Genomic DNA, 15,138 nt, shown 5'->3' with positions numbered 1-15,138 from the left:
CTGATCATTGTACCTGCGCATCTCTAGAAGATGTTGTAATTAATCATAATACCACCATTACAATACGTCTCACCTATTTATTCGTCCATAATAACCGAAAAGTAATTTGTTTACTTTTAAAATCAGATTAGTATATGAAGAGTCCCCGCAGCATGTAATTAAAATGACCTTTTCGAAACGGTCATATTTATTTCGCGTATTCTCCATAGCTGGATATACATCGCGATGTTGATTAATTTGCCAATGAAAAAATTCCTGTGTTGACTAAACCAATGATAAATAATTTTATTGTTCGTTTTGATTCGTTTCAGATTATATGAGAGTGGCAGAATGATCATCATTAATTCGGTGGAGATCTTTACCTACTATTTTGAATGGAAAGCCATTCGTATCACATACAAAACAATAATACATATATCTGTTGATGTGCCTCTGAAGGGGAGATATGGGCCACAAACAGAATCTTTGAAAAATTGAAAAAGTCCAGTTTTTTTGCTCTCTATTCGCTCATCCAATCCCTTTTGGGGAAAATACCCCAGTTCAAAAAGATGGTACTCAAGATTTTGTGTCAACCTAGACCATTTCCATCAAAATCCAAGGCCACTTTGAGGATTCTACAGAGTGATTAAAATTTTGAAAATTGCTCATTTTAGGGTGAATTTGTGTTTTGAAAATATTTTTATTCCCAAATATTTTGCATTGATCATCATTTTATGAAATTAGCGGAAAATTAGGAAAATTTTGGAATACAGTGGTGTCAATTTGCTTGTCATTTTTGCCGTTTTTAAAAATTGAAAAAAAAAACAGACCAAAAGCTGATCAACTTTTTCTCATTTTATAAAATTGGCAATTTTTCGAGCATTTTCAAAACACAAATTCACCAATACGCTGTTTGCTAAATTACGACCTTGGAAAAAACCCCAAAATTCGTCTTGGTCTTGAATTTATCGCATAAGTTGGAGCAGAACCTCAAATACCATATTAAATATTTTCTAAAACGACTGGGTAGAACTCTACCCATAGTTACGTTCCCCTCCCTCTCCAAAAAAATCAGGTCTTCAAGGTGTCAAGATTTTAAATATACATATTCTAAATGGTATTTTTTTTGATATTTTTCTCCATGAAGGTACATAAGATTTCAAGATTGACCTCTTTCTCCCCGCCCCACCATTGCACTCAAGACAATCTCAAGACTTTTTGACTACTTTTTTGAATTGAAAAAAAAAATCGACGCAATGACCTGCAAAATTTTCGTTTCTTTCGTAAGCTATCCCATTGTTTTTGAACTACATACGTACTTATGTATGTATCATTTTCCACAAAACTTGAAAAAAAGTCAAGTGACCCATGCGAAACGAGGGAAAAAGAAAGCTAATGATTTGAAAACGTCTTTTCCATTATTGTATTTATTGTTCCATTGTGGCAAAAAATTTGAGAAAATCAGAGGGGGAAATTCACAATTTTTAGATGAATTGCACATCTTTTACACAACTTCAGCAACTAACAGTTGAATTAGCAAAAAAAATTTGAATTTCAAAAGTTGGTTAGTAAGTTGTGAAAAAGATGCACAATATTCATATTCCTATAATTTTTTCACATTTCGTGCCATAACAGTTGGAAAAAATTCAATTTTCAAAAAATGTGTTGTAGAAAACGAGTGAATAGTGTACATCAAAATCAAAAGTGTTCTCGATCTTACCCTGCTCGTGAGGAAGAGTGACGAGATTTGAGTTTGAGTGTTTTCAATTTGAATTTGCATATTTTCATCGCGATTATTTTCAATGGACGAATGTACATCAACGATTTCCGCTTGGGAGGTTATGAAAGATACATCCGGTACGATCACAAAATCTAACTACCTTGATTTTTTTGTTACATTACCGATGCATCCTTTTCCTTTGTCACATTTTATCGCTGAAACTACTTATGTAATATGTTGAATTGAAATGAAAAGTGAGAAATTCGAAGTTGCGACGATGCGTTTATTAAAGCGATTGCGCTTAGTTCGCGTTCATTGAAGAATTTGCGGAGTGGTTCTTTTTCCGCTCTTCCAATGAACGCGTTAATACTTAACTGTTCAGAACGCGCTCCTGAGTTTTCACACACCGAAATGGTCATCATTACAAATACTACTTCAACTCCAATCAAAAATCAAAATAAAATTAGATAGAAGTAATCCACATTAGACATTAACATTAGAGCATTAGCATCAGATCAGCATCTGCTTCGTTTCATACTTCATTCCATAATCAAGTTATAGAGTTTATTTTCTAGCCACATCAGACTATGTGTAGGTAGAGGTACAACATGTTACCATTTATTTTCTTAGAGACGGTGAGACGGTATACTCGTAATACAACACAACATAATTTTCAATTTTCATTGCCTTTGTTATTAGAATCCGAAGGGGTGATTGGAGAGGGGAAGTGTACAACTCAAGAAAGGAGGAAGGACGGAACGACAGTAACGACACGTCGTTGGCGCGTCACAGCGTCACACGGCCGGCAGGGTTGCCAACCGACTGGTATTTGAGGCCGGAGGGTGTCTGCGGGGCGTATATGGATTCCTTACTTGGAAACTGGTCATGCTAAGAAATGCGCCTTTCTGATTGGCTGTAGCAACGCGCTCCGCTGTTATCAATAACAGAATACCTGAATACCACATTCCGATTCCGCGTAAATTACAACAATATATTACTTATAATACAAATTGAAATTTGGAAGACTTATCCTATATGGTTCATTTGAAAAAGTTTTCCCATCAATTTAACAAAATAACAAAAACAATTTGCCGCAAAAGTATCAGGATCAAATTCTAGAATTCGATGATGAATTACGCGAATGTGTGCTGACTGCTGAATTACCTTCTAACATCAAATCTATGCAAGATATCAATGTTTTAGTTTGGCGTTTGGCAAAATGCATTTAGTGAATAATCAACATGGAATAAGTGAGATTCGCATCAATGCAACTTGTAAAATATGGTCAGTACTTCGAAGTTCAAACTTTCACTAATTCATACTCAATATCACAGCCTTATCCGTTATCATACTACTTGCTTATTACTGCATAACTTACGTATTATGCTTAAATGATTTCTGATGTGTGCAAATAAAGGAGGTCATCTGTCCAAGAATACTTCTTGCCAAGCTAGAATTCGAATATGTACCAAAACCAATTGAGATTGATTTACTGACCAAGTGACCACCAAAATCGTATATAATTACGTTGTGTTTACGTTCCTTTTCAAAAAACAAAACATCCTCTATTCTTCAATGCTTAAGTATATTTTAGGTAACACATTTTTCATCGATTTATTTTGGAATTAGGTAAAAAACATGAATAATTATTAATTAGAGCTATTATTTTATTTGCGACTTTGCGTTTCACACTTCACAAACACAAGATAACATCGCGCAAACTGCTAAGTGCTTAGAAAACGCCCACTGGCATTTTGGCCAATCATGGGGCTGTATTTCTTAGCATGACCAGTTTCCAAGTAAGGAATCCATATACGCGTCTGCGGGTGCGGGTGTCCGCTCAAAAGAAGACTTAGTTTTCTAAAAAAAAGTTCAAATTATTGGTTCTACACTTGAAAACTTCAAATCGACTTCAATGAGTTGTGTAGAATTTTATCATTTCATATTCATAAAAAATCATCTCAACAGTGTTGCCAAGTTAGCATAATGGATGCTAGATTTGGCATAATTTTTTTTCATTTAGCTCCCAAAATTTGCATTTAGCATCTGGCATCTTGTTTGGCATAATTATCTGTCCAGTCTAGCATCTCAACTTGATTTTAGCACCTGAATTTTTCTCCCAAAATTGTCGTTTTTGTTGCTCTGGAAGCAGAAATTTCGAAATTTCTCCTAATTTACAGTGAAATTCGTACCATTTCACCCCTATTTTCCAAAATTTCAAAGATTAATCGTAAGTTATAAGCAAAAAATCAACTGAAAAGTTTAGCATCTTAAAAAGCATCCAATTTTAGCATCTTTTTTGAATTTTAGCATCCATCGAAATTGAACTTTTGGCCACATTTTCACTGATACTCGGTTCAAAAACGAAAAATCCTGTTTAGCATCCAATTTAGCATAATTTTTTTCGATTTTGGCACCCAAACAGCATCTTTTGGACCTCCAAAAGCATCCGATCGAAAAAAAACTTGGCAACACTGCATCTCAATCGTATAAGTACAGTAAGTACCCTACTGTATAAGGAAAATGGAAATTTTGATAGCTGATTCTTCGGAAACAAAATATTAAATTTAAAGTAGTTGAGAAATCAGAATATTGACTTCTACTACGTAATAGCGTATTTTTGGGGTTGACTTTTGTAATTAATTGTGCTAATAAAAACTGATTTACTCGCATAGGTACTAAGGTTATTGCTCATTTGAAATCGAAGGACCTGTTTTTGCTCATTTCGGACGGCCTGTATTGGGAAAAACTGAAGTTGGAAACCCTAACCCCGGGTCACACACCATTTTCATAAAGCTCTTTCCTCGTACATTCTCCTAGCAACACTATGAAACGATACATTACTGAATTTCAATCCAAAATAAACGCAAACACACTAGAATCAAGTATGCCTCAAGCTTCAAGAGACGTGATATCACACCTCGAAAATTACTTCGATTAGGTAGGAGAATAACTGAATGTGTAGGGTCATCGCGATCATATTTTCAAATTTCGAAAAATCGTAATTTTACGAGGAGTAAGTATTTCCACGGTGGTACTACATAAGTATATCAAACTGTACTGATTTCATCATCTTCACAAAACAACGATTGGACATCAATGATTTTTCAAAATTTAGCATCACTATCAATTACATCCACTCCACAGCATAACTCATGATGTGGTTTGAATGAATAATTTTACATTTTATGAATAAATTACGTAACAAACAATGGTATTAACAAAGGAAGAACAAACTCACCAGATACTTGAAATTTCTTCATTTGGTAAAATGAATGTCTCATTGACGAAGGATCGCGAAGAATTCTGCCACCAGTGCCACCGGAATTAGAATATCACGAATATATTTTACAGCAATGTTAATGAAATACGCAATAATTTCAGAAAAAAAAGTCGCACAGAAAATTGAACAGCACGATGTACAATGTACATTCAATCAACACAAATCGATAAGTACATAACGATTATTACAGATTCACCGCACCTGTATCATTTCGAATTGCAAAATGCCGAATTGTCGATCTAACTCGCGAAAATTATATAAAATTACTCACTCTAAAACAATGCATTAACCAATAATGGATCATATTTTACACTTAACGAATTTATCGAGATCATTTCGCGAAAATGATCACATTATAAAATACATGTACATACTACGCACTCACATAGCACATTATTAAAAGGATAAAAATCACCACTACACGAACAGTATTCGAACATCAAGTTCTCGATCTAACTTGCTTCAACATAATTCTTACCCTAACAATGACAGCTGAATTGCATCACACTACATCAGACCACAGGCGACATAGAACACGACGTTATCTCTTATCGAAGCTCGAAAAAAACCCCGACGAACATGAAAAATATTGAAATAGCCATACTCGAGTTGAATATACATACACTACACATACACTCATCACCAACACAACGTCAGATTATCTTCTGATTGGCAAATCCTAAATCGCAATTTTCGACGAAAATACAGGAACAACGATGCAGCACGTACAGTCACGATCAAAAGAATTCGAATACTTTTTGTAACAAAAGTTTGACAATTTTTCGTAGGATCAGGTTCAAGTTCATATTTTTACACCAAAATTTCGAAAATAATCTTACGTTTAGAGTATTTTCGAAAGTTCAGTATAAAATTATTTAGTTCGAATTCAACCTAATCCTACTAATTGAGTAACTTTCGCAAAAAATATTCACCATTCGGACACTGCTTTTGACAGTGACTGTACTTCCAAATAAATATCGACGAATACAGCACTGACACCTTGTGAATTGAAAAATTAAAAATGAAAAATGTTCCGATTTCAGGTTTGCCATTCTGGTAATTACTTCACAGCCGTTGAACACCAAAATGTTGCTAAGTGCTAAGTACACTAGGTACATACTGTATTTTTCTCAATAGTTATTAATTATTATCGACCATCATCGCAAAGTTGCATCAAGCTGTAAAATTGCCATTTGTACATACTTGAGTATGTTCGGCCGTTCGAAATTGAATTTGAAATAATAATTCTAAGTACTTGAAACTTCATTGTTCAAATTTAGGTACATTACATATCGTACTATGAATTTAAATTCAAAATTAGAAACAGATGCTTGATTTCTTTTTTAAAGATTCAAAAAAATATTTTTCACTGTTTCATGAACGTAGAGATTTGATTTTGTACTTAATTTGGATAATAGAAATAGCCACAGCCCACAACTGGAAATTTTTTAAAACAAAAGCTAGATATAGGTAGGTAGAGGTACAGAGACAGACTGCAGATATGCCATCGCCGTTGCATTGCCACCTATATTAGGTACCTACATGAAAAGCTTTCGAACATTTTAGTGGTCAGAAAAATTTGAATTTAAATCCCGCATTCTTTTCAATTTCAAAACACATGCGAGGTCAAAAAGCGTGTAGATTGAGTAACTTGACTGGCCATTTTTATCAAAATAAATTCAGCAAAATCAACACTTATTCAAAAGAAGGAACGTTGTTTGGATTCAAAAAAGGAAAACACAAAGGTACCTACTACCTACTGAATACACTTTGAAATTTTCGCCGATTTCAGGAGAATCCATCTTTTTATATTAAAAAAAAAGTTCCCAAAGAACATTTGATTCGACATTCGACCACTACCTTCACTTCACCGGAACGCAGTTTCTGTTTTGCTGAAAATTTATCATTTTCATGATAGGTACTTAGGTAATAAAAAATTATTCGTTTTCTAGTCAAAAACTCAAAATCGTGTTAAATAAAATCCCTTTTGAAAAAGAAAAATGCAAAAATTAAAAAAACTAACAATTTTTACATCAAAAAGAAAAATAATTTATAAAAACATGAAAAATTCTACCGTGCAAAAATGGGCGAGTTTAATTTTTTGATTCTAGAAAATTTAAAAAACAATAAAAAGAATAAAATTAATTGACTTGATACCTAAAGGTAATGAATAGGAAATAATAAGTAAAACGTCTCATTTTCGAATTCTTTAGTCAATTGTATGCTCTTCTCGAGCTTACAGCAAATTTTTGGACTTCAGTACCTAAAAATTCGGATTAAAAGTTCTCGAGTCATTCTTAAATATGTAGACTCGAGAACAGTTTTCTAAAATACTCTAAAATTTTTACCATTTTTTTTTTTTTAGATTGAAATTCCAACGTAAAGTTTATTATTTTTTTTTTCAAATATCACAATCTATTGTTCAGTTCGACTTCTCTCATGAAAGTGTTGAAATTTATCGGTTGGACTTCTCTGGGGCGTTGAAAAGTTAGACAGCTAAATCCAAATCACTTTCACTTTTTGTTCCAAGAAAAATTGATCGCCGATTCGCTTCATCAGAACACTGATTTACAGATTGGCTCTTTCCATAAAAAATACGATTAATTAGCTAACCTAAAAACGAAGATCGTAATGAAATTTATTGGCATTTTTGTACGTTTATTTCAATTTTTTTTAGAATTTTTCCTGTCCCATTGAGAACATAGCTCCATCGTGTAAAAAGTTATGTGCTGCGTAGGTCTAGGTACACATGAAATTCTAAGGACACCCCTCGGTGTGATTAGAATTTTTCGCTTCTCAACATAGACACCTCTATACACGATATTTACAACCAAAGTCGCAAGTCGCAAATCGACGTAATCGCATTGACAAACGACGCTCACGATTCAACTATTTTGAAATTTTATCTAGGCTTATAACTCGTGCAAGGCACGTAGACGTTTGAATTTATAAACAAGAACTTCTCCGAACCATACGACCTTAAGATGAGAGAAATAGAGGAAGGTATATACGGTGTGGTAAATTGATAATACGCTAAATATTATCGTTAATATCGTCTGCATACGTATATAGTAATTATGCAGAATATAAACTCAACTCCATAACACACTGTCATCCTAAATATCATATACCAACCAAAGTATAATTTCCAGTGGGGATACGATTTGCGAAATACGTCATCGAACTGATTGAGGCCTGGATTACGTTTCCAGCAGAGGTGAAAACAGACATAGGTATTCAATGTGAGTTCCAATCCTAATCCAATCCCCTCAAGAAGCAATTTGATATTCGTACCAATGTAGGCTAATTTTACTCACCTTCGACGAAACAGGTATTAAAAAACTTGGACGCCATACGCCAACAACCTCCAGCTATACAAATCAACCTTTGACATGACTATCGTCGTCGTCACCCAATACACAACTAGATGCCAATGCTTATACCTCGAAAGTATTTTTTTCTGCTCCTTTCACCCTTAATGGCAATTACATTCTCGATACAGAAGAGTTGTTTATGTAAAATACAACGTATTAGGTATATAAGGTAGGTGAACAGTGAACACGAAGCGCGTCGCAAAAGTGTATACTATTATAGTTTAAAAACACATTAGCAAGATTTACGACGTAAGGGCAATTTTGCTATGCACAAAAAAGCGCAAACAAATCACTTTTTAAAACTTATCGTACGTGAACAACCACCTGTAATAAAAATAGCGATAATTTTGACGAAGAAAAACTTTTATAGTAAAAAATTTACCAACGTATCGGAACGATTCTTACATATTTATAAAGCTGTAAACTTCTGCCACTTGAGAAAATCGACGTACATGTTTGTCTTTTACTTTTTTTGCATGCATAATTGAAAATATGTACTTAAATATAAAAGTACCTACATCACTTGAAAACGTTCTTCAACAAAACTTTCGAGAAGAAGGAAGCAAACAAGACGGAATAATACCTACAAATGAGGGAAAAAGTGTAAAGACAACTGGTGATTATCGAATAAAAGGAAATGAAAATTTCCAATTTTAAACATGATGTAATTTTTGTAGGCGAACGGTGCTCGGTGCAGTCGAAAAGCAATGCTCCACGGGGCAACGTGCATTTCGGTTATAATTTTACCACCGAATATATCGTAGGAAGTAAATAATTACACAAGCTAATACTGCCCGGAGACAAAAAGTAAGTACCTACTTACATTTCGGGAACTTAATTTACATGCCATACCATCTTCTCAATTAATTACTATTCTATCGGCCAACCGAACTGGTTCAAGTTTAAAATTACAGATATTACCTACACATTAGTCTAACGTTGAATGGAATTAATTATTTTAAAGGCTAAATAAATCTACTAAAGTATCAACCATCGTTTGAGCGGGTGTTTGTTGTGAGAATTTGATTGTGTAATTTTTGTTTTTCTGCTCAACTTGAAATTTATCTACATACAAATACCTACTCGAGATGCTTGATTTATTGGGTAATTTGTGCACACGTCTAACCTAAACCTTTCATTTTGATACTTATAAACGGTGCGTTTAACGAGAGCAAAATCATTTTCAATTTGAATTTTTGACGCGAGCAAATTAATTACTATTTTATGAGAATCATGATGGAAGTGACGAGAATCAGAGATCATTAACGAGAAGGACCTGCTACCTAATCAAACAAGGTAGACTATCGAAAAATATGCATGAATAATTTATGACCATCGCATTGGAAATATTCTCCTGGAGTTGAAAATAGGTACGAAAATTGGTTCACTCGTGATGGGTCGACTTGAGGTCTGCATTTGATGAACAGTAAGTAGCTAATAAATAATAATCACTTTGATGCAATTTTAGAACAAAAAAGATGCCACGTTGAAAGTCATTTGAAATTGTTAAAACATCATAACTGAAGTTGATAAGTATGTTTTGCCTCAACAAAATTGTAAAAATCATTCTAAGGGAAGGCGGTCTTAACGGAAATGTACAATAAAAAACACTGATGAAAATAAGATAAAGATAACTAAAATCGATAATTGCAGATTACAAGGAAATTTTTGCTTTTTGCTAATTGGTTGCCTCAAAATTTTTCCCTTCATCATTCAACGTTTCAATCTCCCTCATTTCTCGATTACCTACATTACAAAAAAAAAAAAAAAAAATCAATAACAATTCTTCTTGATTTTTGTTGTAGATTTCAAAATTTGGAACTCTAGATGGACAAACGAGTAATTGCGTCAAACATTCAATTTTTTTTGTTGACATTATCCCACTTTTTTTGATTTCCTACACTGAGAATATTATAGAGGTTATGTTTAAAAAAAAAAAGAGAGAAATGAGAAAAATTTTGAGCCTTCGTCACGATTACTCGTTTGTCCACCTGAGTTTCAAATTTTGAAATCTTTAATCGCTACAATAAAAATCAGGAAGAATGATTTTTTGTTTTTTTTTTGTTTTTTTTTTTAGAATCGATCTTATTTTATCCTTTTACAAGGGAACTTTTATAATTTGTCAACTCCGATTGAGCTGAAATTTGGCTCATTGAAAATAGCATGTCATCCAGATCAATATTTTAAGTTGCTAAAGTTGATTTTTTGATTCTTTTGGCGAATTTTTAAAAACGACAGAATCCTTGAAATTGATTTTCTCCAAAAAAAAAAAAAAAATTATTTGGAGATAAAAATGTAAAATTGGTTTTATGAATTTTTTTAAATCCCCTGTAACAATCCAAATTTTAAAAAAAATATTAAAACTTCTTTAGTCGATTGTTCACTTATTTTCCTTCCAATTTTTTGAAACTTTCGACATAAATTAATTTACGGTGTCTATAGTGAAGCATTTCAATAAAAACAATCGCGTTAAAAAAACGAAAAGAAATCCGAGCCTACTCATCAACCGCTAAAAATTCTTCTGTTACACGTCTTTCGCTCAAAGCACGTCACGTAATTAATTATACAGAATACGTTATCAAAATAATGGCGTGAAATTCGGTCCTGACTGACGGGGAGAAAAAAAATGGGTAATTAATACATACAGAAAGAGATGCAAACCACCGTAGGCGTGTTAGCATATCACTATTTTATGGACGTTAATGAATTATTATTTTTAATTCTCGAAACAAAATGGTTTTTTTACATCCGCTCAACTTTTTATTCACATCCGAAGTCTTCGCGTAAGCGTAAAATAATACAAAAAATCGCAACTTCTTACTTACAGTAAATTTAACAAGATTTTGGTATTGTTGTTTGGTAGCAGATTTATCATTGTTTAAAAGCGTTAATATTTTTTTTCTACGTCGGTCGTTCCTCGTTTGCGTGATACAACGATATAGACTCTTAGTACTCGTAGTTATTAGTATAATATGAGGGTAATCTAAAAAGAAAAGAGTAGCACGGCAGCGCGTTCAATTTTTTTTCGAGCACCAATACGTCGATTTCGTCAATTTCTTTGTAGCCTATATGATTCCAATACCTACCCGTATGATTCTGAATCTCTAATTTGGAACCGATTTATCTTATCGACTGATCCGATCAATCCGAATGATTTCTTTTATTACATTCGGTACCTTTCAAGAATCTTGGGTGGTTTATTACCTATTCCGGTAGTTGAAAAAAACATAACACTCATTTAGTGAGTTAATCGGTGTTCTCATTCTTGATATGAAGATACACGAGGTGCGCGTAGTAAGTAGATACATAATTCACGTAATATGAAAAGTTGAAAATTCAAAATGCAAGTTGCAAAATTCAACTTACTTAATGGAAAACTTGTTAGGGGAATTTAAACATCAACATTATACCGGTGTTGTTTTCGCACAGAACGAAAATTAACATAATTTTGTTAAATGACGTCGCAAAACTTTGACACAACAAGAAGGAGAGAAGCAGGTCATAGAGTTAAAGTATTGTCTCTAGAGGGCCAAAATCATCAACGTCCCGAATCGAAAATTGTGTCAAGGGGAAGATCAATGTATGTAGACGAAGAAAAAGTCGTGAATTATACGCGATGATAAAATGACGGTGGATGAAAATGCGTCAAAAATCGAGGAAAAGATGTATGTATTTGGATTTTGAAAAATTGACCAAATTTGATTCATCTAACCCTGTATAATAAGATTCTAAAAAAAAAGAACTTAATTCTATGATGGTAAGTATTCACTTATTTCAATAGCAAAGCAAAGTCTCTTTGAAATGTACCATAGATACTCAAAAAATTCCAGTCCACGTCCACAGTTGGGAAATTTCGTATTACATATTACTCGTAATTGACACAAAGAGTTAGGTTATTTATGGAAATTTTCTCAAAATGTATTTTTTTTTTTTTTTTTGTTGCAAAACGTGTATTTTTAGTTGCTCAGCGATACTGTCGGTAAGTTCTTTCAGAGGTGCAATTATGGAAAAAAATATAAATATTTATTACCGCGGCGTATCTCATCAAGATGTACGTACAACATACTTGTATTATACTAGGTACCTGGGTATTTTTTCAGGATTTTTTTATGGCGATAAAAATTTGTCAAAAATGCGAAATTTTTTTTTTTTTTCATAACTTGAACCTGGACTAAGTTCATAAATTTCTTTCTATGTGTTGTAATTTTTATTGAAACAATTGAATTACGCAATTTTGGTAACCCTTGACGTCCCTTTCGGATGACCCACTAGGCCAAAATTCGTTTCTAGACTATGAGGAAATTAAAAGTCTTCGATTTCTTTCACCTATGATGGAATTTTGCCAAATTAAAAAAAAATAACTTTGACAAAAATGAGTAGGTAGGTATAAAAAATTTAAATTTTTCAAATTTTTGAAATCTCAATAGTCAATAAGTATTACGTTATCCATTTTGAGTTGATTTATCCTGTAAATTAATTTTGGCCAGGTGGACTAATTTTCAATTAAAAATTATGAGGTAAAATATAGAAAAAATCGACAAGTTTGGAACAAATTCGGGTTTACAGCGTAGTTGGGCGTCTTCCACGATATAGGTATCGTAAAAAACATTTTTTCGACAAAATTGACCAATTTAGGCGGGGAAAATAAAATTTCAGTTTTTTTGCACTTTTGAAGATGGTCCGCTCTTATACGAATTCTTACACTTAGATCTGATACATAACTAAACTATAATATTTGTTTCATTCATTATCACATCATTTGAAAGAATTTACCGAAAATAATGAAAAACTAAAAATGAGCGGTTTGCCAAAAAGATAGCCCACGTTTGAAACAATTTCCGAAAATTTCCATAAAATAACCTTAGGCAGTTGGAAAAAACTCAGTTGAGGATCTTTAAAGATTCAAATTTTCAACTTAAAAATATACAATTTCATCACTTTTGAGGGGTAGCAATCTACAAATTTCATCACGAGGAGTTCAGTCCACAAGGAACAACATTCAATGGTTAGTTTCAAAGGGCCAAATCTTGACCCGGCTATAGGTATGCTCATTCTGAGAATAATTATAAAAAATTGAGCATTCCCACCTGTACAGCATGATATTTTTTTCTCTAGAAAATTTTGTTTTTCCACAAAAATCATGGAAACAAAATTTCAACAACCGCCTTAATATTATCGTAATGTAATTTTCACACTCGTATTTTCAAGTAAGTTATTATTCTCTCCCTCATTTATTCGCCTCAAAATCTCCAAGTTTTTGAAAAAAATACCATACACCATCCAGAGGCAATTAATTATCACATCTCGTCACTACCAACCTGCCATAAATAGATTATTCTTTTCATGATTTTTACAGTAGGTAAGTCATTATTATTTTCCCCTCATTCCTTCGACTAAAAATATCCTAAAATTTTAAAACAAAAAACATAAACTACGAGTTAAAAAAGTGATTCTTTGACTTCGAACTATACAAATAATAGTAAGTACCCAACTACATATGAATAGGTTGAATATTGATGCGAAGAGCTCAAAACTTCTCACGCGTTTTAGAGACAGTTTCACAGTGATCTTGAGGAAAGCTTTATTAGAATTGAAAACAAAAATGAAAATTGGTTTTCAATTTGAAAATTTCAACACGAAACATAGCTTCTACGGGCGTATATCGTGCTTTGATTTTGTAAAGAGCGTTGTTAGATGAGTTCATATCGTAGATATATATCTGTACTCAATGTGCATAGGTAGGTACTTTTTTCTACATACCTAACCATTTGATAGCTACCTATTATGTACTTAGATGAGTCTAGTTGGGCCCAAAAAATTAAAGCAGAATATTCATTTGTAATGTCACTCGATTATACTTATAGTAAGTAATTTTCATTTTCGACCTTTAAAAAATTTTATATCAGATCCGTCCATGAGCACATACCTACTCTTCACTTCAGTTTCAAAATTTCGGCAAAAAAGAAACAGTTGAAACAAAAATAAGAATAAGCTCAGAAAAAAAGTCTTCCTTCACGGTAGGTCTCAAAATTTCAAAGCGTCCTCTTTTCAATCCCATTTCCATTTCACTTCATTCCAAAAAATCCACTCGACATGAGTACCAAACCAAATTGGACAATTCATCTATATTCACCATTTCGAATTTCGATAAATATGGAAAATGATAAGAAAAATACACGCGACAATTCTTTCAATAGCCATTTAAAAGACTTGCGCATTTAACCGGAACTGTTGGAAAATTAAACCGATTATTCATAGCAGACGAACTAATAAAGTAATAATAAATTTAAATACTTAATTTTCTAGTTCAGATTGAAAATTTCCCGTTAACCTAAGGTAAGTAGATATCTAAGTATAATATATGTAAATTATTTTCACATGAGTAGTTAGGTACTCGTTGCGATGTAAAAATTATAAACATGTTGATTCATTACAATATCACGACGTTCTATCTCTCTCTAAATATGCCTCTCTTATCCTCTTCCAGTGCTTTTCGATGTAGACAAAACAATATTCAAAATTATATAGGTACATACGATAAAAGGTCATATTAGACTGGTATTTTTGGATTTAATTCGACGACGGAAGCCGAATTAAATTATTTTACGTACTTAATTAAAAATTACCAACGTATATAGTTGGAAGAAATGTCAGGAACTTATAATTTATATTGATGGCGTTTAATCATTTTGATATAAATACTTGTACTACGACTATAGGTACAAAATCCTTCTCTCTCTCTAATATGGTTGGTATACTTACGAAAATGAAAGGTAAAAAAA

At 32.8% G+C, this 15,138-nt stretch overlaps 1 protein-coding gene across 5 annotated transcripts in view; it reads right to left on the bottom strand.

Moving 5' to 3' along the window:
* Positions 1–15,138, bottom strand: part of LOC135838720 (mucin-5AC-like) — a 352,792-nt gene that overhangs the window by 268,696 nt on the left and 68,958 nt on the right. For 2 of the 5 annotated variants that reach the window (XR_010557469.1, XM_065354468.1), the window contains exon 1: positions 4,941–5,695. The exons of 1 other annotated variant lie outside the window; for it this stretch is intronic. The gene's annotated coding sequence lies outside the window, so the exon portion shown is untranslated. Of the gene's footprint in view, positions 1–4,940; positions 5,696–15,138 lie in introns of those variants that run through there. 2 more of the 5 variants (XM_065354469.1, XM_065354466.1) reach the window with 2 other exon arrangements.

The sequence above is a fragment of the Planococcus citri genome, chromosome 3 (assembly GCF_950023065.1).
Source record: "Planococcus citri chromosome 3, ihPlaCitr1.1, whole genome shotgun sequence".
In the NCBI taxonomy this organism is placed as follows: Eukaryota; Metazoa; Arthropoda; class Insecta; order Hemiptera; family Pseudococcidae; genus Planococcus; species Planococcus citri.
The sequence above is the reverse complement of the archived record's forward strand: the minus strand, read 5'-3'. Positions and strand labels throughout refer to the sequence as shown.